Genomic DNA, 10,251 nt, shown 5'->3' with positions numbered 1-10,251 from the left:
CTCCTCATGTGCAGGTATGGAAAGAGAGGGAAAATCTGAAAAGCTTTCGGATGTAATTCGAAGAGTTCGGCAAATGATTCTTCCGAGATCAGGAAGGGTATGTGTTGCATACTTCCATCTTTCAATACAGCGGCATGATCGAAGAATTCGATTACTTTCGAATCCAGAATGAAATCGGATCCTTCCAAGAACTTCTGCAGACCGAAGTCTACCAGAGGTTCAAAGATGATTCCTCTTGTTTTAGAGGTTAAAGCAGAATCGAAATCAATGATTAGAGATGATCAAAGGTTTGGGTTTATCTTGAGAATTTTGAGAGAAGGAAGTTTTTGTTTAGAGTGAGAAAACAAAGATGTTGTGACTTTTGTTCGTGATGAATGGTTCCTTAAATAGGTGAATGGTTTTGAAAGCATTTAATGTCTTCATTTATAGAGAGGATTTTTCCGTTATGAGATATCTTGTCAAGATTCCTGCTAGGATCGGGATTGCCAATAGGGGACCTGGGTCCGGCTAAAGGAGACCGCTTACAACACACTCAATGGTTGGTGCTAATCCGGTTAAGAATTAACACTGGTCTTAACACTACACAGTCTGTCACAAATTCTTGAACCGGGTTCAAGTGAGGAAATGTTTGTTACAGCCTGAAATAACACACACAGATTGGTTAAAGAAGAGAGTAAAGAAGAATCAGTTCGGAGAAATGAGAGATCAGTTCGGTTGGTTTAAGTGACCGGAAATCAGTAAATAACACATGACGCTGATTTTTTTATGGATGTTCGGAGATTAAACTCCTACGTCACCCCTTCTTCTCAAACAGTGAGAAGGATATTCACTAAGGAATATTCAACAACACAATACACTTCACGATCGAGTCTTATTTACTACTCGTCGTACACCTTACAACACTCACACAGTATTGTAATACAGTTTTACAAATATTATAAATACTTAGAACTTTTACAATTTGTTCTTATCACTCAATAGCTTGGTAGATTTCTCAAAGTATGATCGCAAGAGTGAGAAAGTTGTGCAAAAGGATTTTATTGTTCGTTAATTCTTCACGTGATCAAGAGCGTTTTCTTCAACCCTTTAGCTTCCTTTTATAGTGGAAATATGACAACGGTCATATTTCTCTCTCTCCAAGGTGATTGGTCCCAAGAAGTTGTGCTGGTCCGAATTAGGTGACTTGCACGTTATGTCTTTGTACACATGGCAGTTGTTCATTTGGCGGTCGCCTGCTCCTTGGAAGTTGCTTATGGACTTAGGCAATGTCAGGTAATCATTCACCTGCATTCTGCCTTGTTTCAGAACCTTTTTTTGCATATTCCCAAGGAATATTTGTTTATATCAACACGTTAACTTCTAACATATTCATATCTTTGAATAATCTGCCCGTTGGAGATGTATGGTAGCTTTAGGATTTTTAAGAGGTTGAACCAGTCGGACATTTTCAGTTTGCAATTCAGCCGGTCCTGAAGTTAAGTCGATCCGGATTTCTAAGAGGATGGTTTAATTAAGGAGTTCCGGTTTGTGCTTCTTCAAGAAAATCGGTTTGACCGGTCTGGTTGAAGATATGTACCTGCACATAAAGTTGAGTTTGATTAAGTTCTTTTATATAGTTAATTACTTATTAATTAACTATCCAATTTTTCTAACAATTTCTCCTTTTTTGATTATTTAAAATAAATATTCAAAACCCTTTAATCGTTGCCGGTTTCAAAATAACATAATTTTATTTGGACGGTTTGAGAAAAACTAGAAAATCTTCAAATTGATCCGTTTTCATGATATTTTGTATGCTGTTTTATATAAAAATACAAAAATCCAACAGATAGTACGAAATTAACGTTTTTCTTAAATCGTTCGTTTTCACGCTTTTATTTTGTGTTTTTTTATAAAAACATGAAAAGTGAGTGTGAAATTAACATTTATTCAATTTGGTCCATTTTAATCGTTAATTGAGTTGTTTTTAAAAAAAATATAAAAAGGAGAGCGACACGAGGATTTCCCAGGGAGTCACCCATCCTAGTACTACTTTCGACCAAGCACGCTTAAATGCGGAGTTCTGATGGGATCCGGTGCATTAGTGTTGGTATGATCGCACCAGTCATATGATGAACAATTTATTCATTTGATACATCACAATTTAATTTTAAAAATGAAATTTTCACGAAATTCGAAATAGACGAGTTTTAAACAGCCGAAAGTCGTTTACGACCACAGTTTCTTCAAATCGTTCTGTTTTTTCACTTTTATTTTGTTTTTTTTTCGTAAAAAACATCAAAAATCAATTAAAATGTTCGACAATAACGTGTTTTTTTAAAATCATACATTTACACGCGTTTATTTTGTGTTTTATTTGGTTTTTTACGTAAAAAACATCAAAAATCAATTAGAATGTTCTAAATTAACATGTTTTTTAAAATCATACATTTTCACGCGTTTATTTTGTGTTTTTTCGTACAAAACATCGAAAAATCTTCAAATGGATCCGTTTTCATGATATTTTTTATGTTGTTTTATATAAAAACACAAAAATCCAACAAATAGTACGAAATTAACGTTTTTCTTAAATCGTTCGTTTTCACGCTTTTATTTCGTATTTTTTTATAAAACAGGAAAGGTGAGTGTGAAATCAACATTTATTCAATTTGGTCCATTTTAATCGTTAATTGGGTTATTTTTCAAAAAAAATATAAAAAGAGTGCGACACGAGGACTTCCCAAGGGGTCACCCATCCTAATACTACTCTCGCCCAAGAACGCTTAACTGCGGAGTTTTGATGGGATCCAATGCATTAGTGCTGGTATGATCGCACCCGTCATATGATGAACAATTTATTCATTTGATACATCACAATTTAATTTAAAAAAATAAATTTTCACGAAATTTGAAATGGACGAGTTTCAAACAGCCGAAAGCCGTTTACAACCACGGTTTCTTCAAATCGTTCCGTTTTCACACTTTTATTTTGTTCATTTTTCGTAAAAAACATTAAAAATCAATTAAAATTTTCGAAATTAACGTATTTTTTTAAAATCGTACGTTTTCACGCGTTTATTTTGTGTTTTATTTTGTTTTGTTTAGTAAAAAACATCAAAAATAATTTTAAAATGTTCGAAATTAATGTGTTTTTTTTTAAATCGTACGTTTTAACGTGTTTATGTTGTGTTTTTTCGTACAAAATATCGAAAAATCATCAAATCGATCCGTTTTCATGATATTCTGTACGCTGGTTTATATAAAAACACAAAAATCCAACAAATAGTACGAAATTAACGTTTTTCTTAAATCGTTCGTTCTCACGCTTTTATTTTGTGTTTTTTATAAAACATGAAAAGTGAGCGTGAAATTAACGTTTATTCAATTTGATCCATTTTAATCATTAATTGGGTTTTTTTTTAAAATATATAAAAAGGAGTACGACACGAGGACTTCCCAAGGGGTCACCTATCCTAGTACTACTCTCGCCCAAGCACGCTTAACTGCGGAGTTCTGATTGGATCTGGTGTATTAGTGCTGGTATGATTGCACCAGTCATATGATGAACAATTCATTCATTTGATACATCACAATTTCTCCTTTTTTGATTATTTAAAATAAATATTCAAAACCCTTTAATCATTGGCTGGTTTCAAAATAACATTATTTTATTTGGCCGGTTTAGAAAACGGTTTGAGAAAAACTAAAAAATCTTCAAATCGATCCGTTTTTATGATATTTTGTAAGCTGTTTTATATAAAAATACAAAAATCCAACAGATAGTACGAAATTAACGTTTTTCTTAAATCGTTCGTTTTCACGCTTTTATTTTGTGTTTTTTTTTATAAAAACATGAAAAGTGAGTGTGAAATTAACATTTATTCAATTTGGTCCATTTTAATCGTTAATTGGGTTGTTTTTAAAAAAAATATAAAAAGGAGAGCGACACGAGGACTTCCCAGGGAGTCACCCATCCTAGTACTACTCTCGACCAAGCACGCTTAAATGCGGAGTTCTAATGGGATCCGGTGAATTAGTGCTGGTATGATTGCACCAGTCATATGACGAACAATTTATTCATTTGATACATCACAATTTAATTTAAAAAAATAATTTTTTCACGAAATTCGAAATAGACTAGTTTTAAACAGCCGAAAGTCGTTTATGACCACAGTTTCTTCAAATCGTTCTGTTTTTACACTTTTATTTTGGTTTTTTTTCGTAAAAAACATCAAAAATCAATTAAAATGTTCGACAATAACGTGTTTTTTTTAAATCATACGTTTACACGCGTTTATTTTGTGTTTTATTTTGTTTTTTACGTAAAAAACATCAAAAATCAATTAGAATGTTCTAAATTAACATGTTTTTTAAAATCATACATTTTCACGCGTTTATTTTGTGTTTTTTCGTACAAAACATCGAAAAATCTTCAAATCAATCCGTTTTCATGATATTCTGTACATTGTTTATATAAAAACACAAAAATCCAACAGATAGTACGAAATTAACGTTTTTCTTAAATCGTTCGTTTTCACGCTTTTATTTCGTATTTTTTTAAAAAACAGGAAAGGTGAGTGTGAAATCAACATTTATTCAATTTGGTCCATTTTAATCGTTAATTGGGTTATTTTTCAAAAAAAATATAAAAAAGAGTGCGACACGAGGACTTCCCAGGGGGTCACCCATCCTAATACTACTCACGCCCAAGAACGCTTAACTGGGGAGTTTTGATGGGATCCAATGCATTAGTGCTGGTATGATCGCACCCGTCATATGATGAACAATTTATTCAATTGATACATCACAATTTAATATAAAAAAATAAATTTTTCACGAAATTTTAAATGGACGAGTTTCAAACAGCCGAAAGCCGTTTACAACCACGGTTTCTTCAAATCGTTCCGTTTTCACGCTTTTATTTTGTTCATTTTTCGTAAAAAAACATTAAAAATCAATTAAAATTTTCGAAATTAACGTATTTTTTTAAAATCGTACGTTTTCACGCGTTTATTTTGTGTTTTATTTTGTTTTGTTTAGTAAAAAACATCAAAAATAAATTAAAATGTTCGAAATTAATGTGTTTTTTTAAATCGTACGTTTTAACGTGTTTATGTTGTGTTTTTTCGTACAAAACATCGAAAAATCATCAAATCGATCCGTTTTCATGCTATTCTGTACGCTGGTTTATATAAAAACACATAAATCCAACAAATAGTACGAAATTATCGTTTTTCTTAAATCGTTCGTTTTCACGCTTTTATTTTGTGTTTTTTATAAAACATGAAAAGTGAGCGTGAAATTAACGTTTATTCAATTTGATCCATTTTAATCATTAATTGGGTTTTTTTTTAAATATATAAAAAGGAGTACGACACGAGGACTTCCCAAGGGGTCACCTATTCTAGTACTACTCTCGCCCAAGCACGCTTAACTGCGGAGTTCTGATGGGATCTGGTGTATTAGTGCTGGTATGATTGCACCAGTCATATAAAGAACAATTCATTCATTTGATATATCACAATTTCTCCTTTTTTGATTATTTAAAATAAATATTCAAAACCCTTTAATCATTGGCCGGTTTCAAAATAACATTATTTTATTTGGCCGGTTTAGAAAACGGTTTGAGAAAAACTAAAAATTCTTCAAATCGATCCGTTTTTATGATATTTTGTAAGTTGTTTTATATAAAAATACAAAAATCCAACAGATAGTACGAAATTAACGTTTTTCTTAAATCGTTCGTTTTCACGCTTTTATTTTGTGTTTTTTTTTATAAAAACATGAAAAGTGAGTGTGAAATTAACATTTATTCAATTTGGTCCATTTTAATCGTTAATTGGGTTGTTTTTAAAAAAAATATAAAAAGGAGAGCGACACGAGGACTTCCCAGGGAGTCACCCATCCTAGTACTACTCTCGACCAAGCACGCTTAAATGCGGAGTTCTAATGGGATCCGGTGAATTAGTGCTGGTATGATTGCACCAGTCATATGACGAACAATTTATTCATTTGATACATCACAATTTAATTTAAAAAAATAATTTTTTCACGAAATTCGAAATAGACGAGTTTTAAACAGCCGAAAGTCGTTTATGACCACAGTTTCTTCAAATCGTTCTGTTTTTACACTTTTATTTTGGTTTTTTTTCGTAAAAAACATCAAAAATCAATTAAAATGTTCGACAATAACGTGTTTTTTTTAAATCATACGTTTACACGCGTTTATTTTGTGTTTTATTTTGTTTTTTACGTAAAAAACATCAAAAATCAATTAGAATGTTCTAAATTAACATGTTTTTTAAAACCATACATTTTCACGCGTTTATTTTGTGTTTTTCGTACAAAACATCGAAAAATCTTCAAATCAATCCGTTTTCATGATATTCTGTACATTGTTTATATAAAAACACAAAAATCCAACAGATAGTACGAAATTAACGTTTTTCTTAAATCGTTCGTTTTCACGCTTTTATTTCGTATTTTTTTATAAAACAGGAAAAGTGAGTGTGAAATCAACATTTATTCAATTTGGTCCATTTTAATCGTTAATTGGGTTGTTTTTCAAAAAAAACATTAAAAGGAGTGCGACACGAGGACTTCCTAGGGGGTCACCCATCCTAGTACTACTCTCGCCCAAGAACGCTTAACTGCGGAGTTCTGATGGGATCCAGTGCATTAGTGCTGGTATGATCGCACCCGTCATATGATGATTAATTTATTTATTTGATACATCACAATTTAATTTTAAAAAATAATTTTTTCACGAAATTTGAAATGGACGAGTTTCAAACAGCCAAAAGCCGTTTACAACCACAGTTTCTTCAAATCGTTCCGTTTTCACGCTTTTATTTTGTTTAATTTTCGTAAAAAACATTAAAAATCAATTATGATTTTCGAAATTAACGTATGTTTTTAAATCGTACGTTTTCACGCGTTTATTTTGTGTTTTATTTTGTTTTGTTTCGTAAAAAACATCAAAAATAAATTAAAATGTTCGAAATTAATGTGTTTTTTTTAAATCGTACGTTTTAACTGTTTATGTTGTGTTTTTCATAGAAAACATCGAAAAATCATAAAATCGATCCGTTTTCATGATATTTTGTACGCTGGTTTATATAAAAACACAAAAATCCAACAAATAGTACGAAATTAACGTTTTTCTTAAATCGTTCGTTTTCACGCTTTTATTTTGTGTTTTTTTATAAAACATGAAAGTGAGTATGAAATTAACGTTTATTCAATTTGATCCATTTTAATCATTAATTGGGTTTTTTTTTAAAAAATATAAAAAGGAGTGTGATAGGATCGGCTTTATCGTTAGAGACGGGGGTCTGGCTAAGGATGAAGGCTTATGAAAAACGGTTTGAAAGAAATCATGTTAGGGATTTAATTCGCTTTCTATTCTACGCAAACTTGTGTAAACACTTGAAACGGATTCAAGGAGAAATTGTTTACTTGGGTTTGAAGCACAAGAAGAAATATGAAAAGATGACAGAAAATGAAGAACACAATAGTTTGTTTATGGATGTTCGGAGAAACTCTCCTATGTCACCCCTTCTTCCAACTACCGGAATGATTCACTATATGATGAGAATCAAATACAGTTTACACACACACTTAGCTCACTATTGAACAAAACACTTTCTATTCAATTACAAGAAGATGAAGAATATCACTCAGCTAATGGTGTTTTGATTCTAGCTCTCTCTCTCGATTCACACACAGTACAATCAGAAAGAAGCTTCAACAATGAGTTCAGTAAGCAAGATGATTGAGTAGTCTCTCTGCAAAATAAGTACGCTTGTACGTAAGGTTTCATGTCAGGCAAGGTACTTCGTCCGTTGCTCTAAGGATTGGTTAAATACTGATCAGAAGCTAACGGTCATCCAAGCCTTAAGAAAAAGGTCCCCGGTCATTCAAGTGTGTGGGCCGGTGTGGTGATCGATGCTGACAGACGTGCTAGAGAGCACAGAGCACGAATAGAAGAAGCAAGAAGACGGCTGGACAAAGAGCTTGAAAAAGAGCAAGACAAGGGGGGGTCATCCAAGCCCTAAAATTTATTTCTTTAACTACTTTTGAACAATTATGCTTTTCTGTGTTTCAGAACTCGGTTACTCTGATATTTCTTATGGCTTTCAAACATATCCTTTATGCTTTTCAAACATAGTTTTCTTAAAAATCTCACTTATTTATACATTTATCAAACTCACATTTTTCAAACACGTTTCTCTCAAATTTAGCAATTGAAATTTAACCGGCCACACATTACAATTTTTGAATATTTATTCTAAATAATCAAAAAGGGAGAAATTGATAGAAAAATTAAGTAAGTTAATTTTCTTAAAACCGGCCACACATTACAATTTTTGAATATTTATTCTAAATAATCAAAAAGGGAGAAATTGATAGAAAAATTAAGTAGATTAATTTTGGAACCGGCCAGACAAACTAAACAGAAGTTAAATTTCATGTGCAGGTACTAAACAAACCGAAACCGGAAATCTTGCATCAATAACCGGTTGCTACTACTTCAAAGAAACCAGCCTCAAGTGATCAAGTCAAAAGATCACAGGAACCGGTCTCACTATCTCAAGCAACCGGCTAAACAAAGAACAGAAGATTACACTTCAACTGGATCATAATGCACAAAGACACAAACCGGAAAGTACAGATCAAAAGTCAGAAGATTCAAATCTCAAGAGTGACGTACTGTGACGGAGGAAACGTGTCTTGAAAGAATAAAAGAAGATCGGATCCGATCAGAAGCATGCGAAGAAAGCAATGATGCTTTGTTGATCTGATGCTGACAACCGGAGGCGGATGTTAAACACGTGTATAAATCTGAAATCCGCCTATGTCATCATATGCTCAGAGTCACCTGCATGAATGCCAGGTGTTGAGGAAGTTGAAACGTGCAAGCAACCCTTCTGCAAATAGGCGTGCTAATGATCAACCAATCCGCAAGAGAGAGAAGAAAGTAACCGTTGGATACTTTCAACTATAAAAGGAAGATCAATCGTCTTCATTCAATGCGAATTCAATGCAAGCAGCAAGTTGTGAATACGAGTAGTTGAAATTGTGAAAGTTATAAAGCATTCAATTCTAGAGAGATAAAGTCTTGTAGTCTATAACCGATATAGTCAAACCGGAAATCCTTGTGTGTGATTATTGTGTTGTGTTGTATTACATCAAAGCGTGAGTTTGGTGTAACCGGCGAGTAGCGAAGTTGGGCTCGACCGGAAGTGTCGTTGTAACTCTAAAGAGTTAGTGGAGATCCTTCTCATAACCTGAGAAGAAGGGGTGACGTAGGAGGGTTTGCTCCGAACATCCATAAACAAATTCCTTGCCTCGTGTTCTTTCTTCTGCTTTCATTTCCTCTTTCTAAACTTAAACCGCAAGCTAATCGCTTTTCTAAAACCGGTCATTCACCTCCATTAAATCGATTCCTTCTTAAAACTCATCTAAAGTCGCAAAGGTTGCTTCAACCTGAAACAGACATTTCCGCCCTTGAACCCGGTTCAAGAGTCTATGACAGGCTGTGTAGTGCTGAGAAAGGTTTTAGTCTCTAACCGGACTATCACCAAGTTGTGTGTTGTGTAAGAGGCCACCCTTACTAAAACCGGAAAACATACCCGGTCTTCCAAGGGCGTCCCCGATCCTAACAAGTGGTATCAGAGCGAGGTTCTTAGCACTCAAGCAACCAAAAATGGTGGGAAGCATGACTCACAGCGACAAGCCGCCAATGCTAAACAGCGAAGCATTTAGCATTTGGAAGAAACAGATGTATCTACATCTGATAACGTTAGATGATGAGATGAGCCGAGTCCTGAAAGAAGGACCGATCAAGATCAACAAGGAGGAAAGCCAGTGGACAAGTGAAGATCGGAGAAGAAGCAACCTGGACAACCATTGCATGAGGCACATCTATAAAGCCATAGATAACAACACTTTGAACAAAATATCAGAGTGTGACAATGCAAAGGAAGCCTGGGAAACGATCATCCAGATTCACGAAGGAAATGAAAGGACCAAGGAGAATAAAATCTTGGTGGCTACGCAGAAGTATGAGAACATAAGGATGAAACCGGGAGAAAATATGAAAGAATTTAGCAACCGGTTCACCAGCGTAGTAAGCGAGCTTCAGACACTCGGAAAGAAGTATGACAACCGAGAAGTGATCATCAAAGCTCTAAGATCCTTGCCAAGCACGTGGGATATCAAGACCATGGTGATGAGGGAATCAAGTACCCTTGGGCAGATGAAGTTGCA

At 33.7% G+C, this 10,251-nt stretch overlaps 8 non-coding genes across 8 annotated transcripts; all 8 read right to left on the bottom strand.

The window, feature by feature from the left end:
• Positions 1 to 1,984: 1,984 nt before the first annotated feature.
• Positions 1,985 to 2,103, bottom strand: LOC124913508. Its single transcript, XR_007096753.1, has one exon. It is a non-coding gene; the product is annotated as a 5S ribosomal RNA (ribosomal RNA).
• Positions 2,104 to 2,698: 595 nt separating this feature from the next.
• LOC124913475 lies at positions 2,699 to 2,817 on the bottom strand. Its single transcript, XR_007096722.1, has one exon. It is a non-coding gene; the product is annotated as a 5S ribosomal RNA (ribosomal RNA).
• A 597-nt stretch (positions 2,818 to 3,414) lies between these two features.
• LOC124913479 lies at positions 3,415 to 3,533 on the bottom strand. Its single transcript, XR_007096726.1, has one exon. It is a non-coding gene; the product is annotated as a 5S ribosomal RNA (ribosomal RNA).
• A 383-nt stretch (positions 3,534 to 3,916) lies between these two features.
• On the bottom strand, positions 3,917 to 4,035 carry LOC124913487. Its single transcript, XR_007096733.1, has one exon. It is a non-coding gene; the product is annotated as a 5S ribosomal RNA (ribosomal RNA).
• A 596-nt stretch (positions 4,036 to 4,631) lies between these two features.
• On the bottom strand, positions 4,632 to 4,750 carry LOC124913477. The gene has a single exon (XR_007096724.1). It is a non-coding gene; the product is annotated as a 5S ribosomal RNA (ribosomal RNA).
• Positions 4,751 to 5,345: 595 nt separating this feature from the next.
• LOC124913476 lies at positions 5,346 to 5,464 on the bottom strand. The gene has a single exon (XR_007096723.1). It is a non-coding gene; the product is annotated as a 5S ribosomal RNA (ribosomal RNA).
• Positions 5,465 to 5,847: 383 nt separating this feature from the next.
• Positions 5,848 to 5,966, bottom strand: LOC124913486. Its single transcript, XR_007096732.1, has one exon. It is a non-coding gene; the product is annotated as a 5S ribosomal RNA (ribosomal RNA).
• Positions 5,967 to 6,561: 595 nt separating this feature from the next.
• On the bottom strand, positions 6,562 to 6,680 carry LOC124913444. The gene has a single exon (XR_007096719.1). It is a non-coding gene; the product is annotated as a 5S ribosomal RNA (ribosomal RNA).
• Positions 6,681 to 10,251: the final 3,571 nt, after the last annotated feature.

The sequence above is a fragment of the Impatiens glandulifera genome, chromosome 8 (assembly GCF_907164915.1).
Source record: "Impatiens glandulifera chromosome 8, dImpGla2.1, whole genome shotgun sequence".
NCBI classification, from domain to species: domain Eukaryota; kingdom Viridiplantae; phylum Streptophyta; class Magnoliopsida; order Ericales; family Balsaminaceae; genus Impatiens; species Impatiens glandulifera.
The sequence above is the reverse complement of the archived record's forward strand: the minus strand, read 5'-3'. Positions and strand labels throughout refer to the sequence as shown.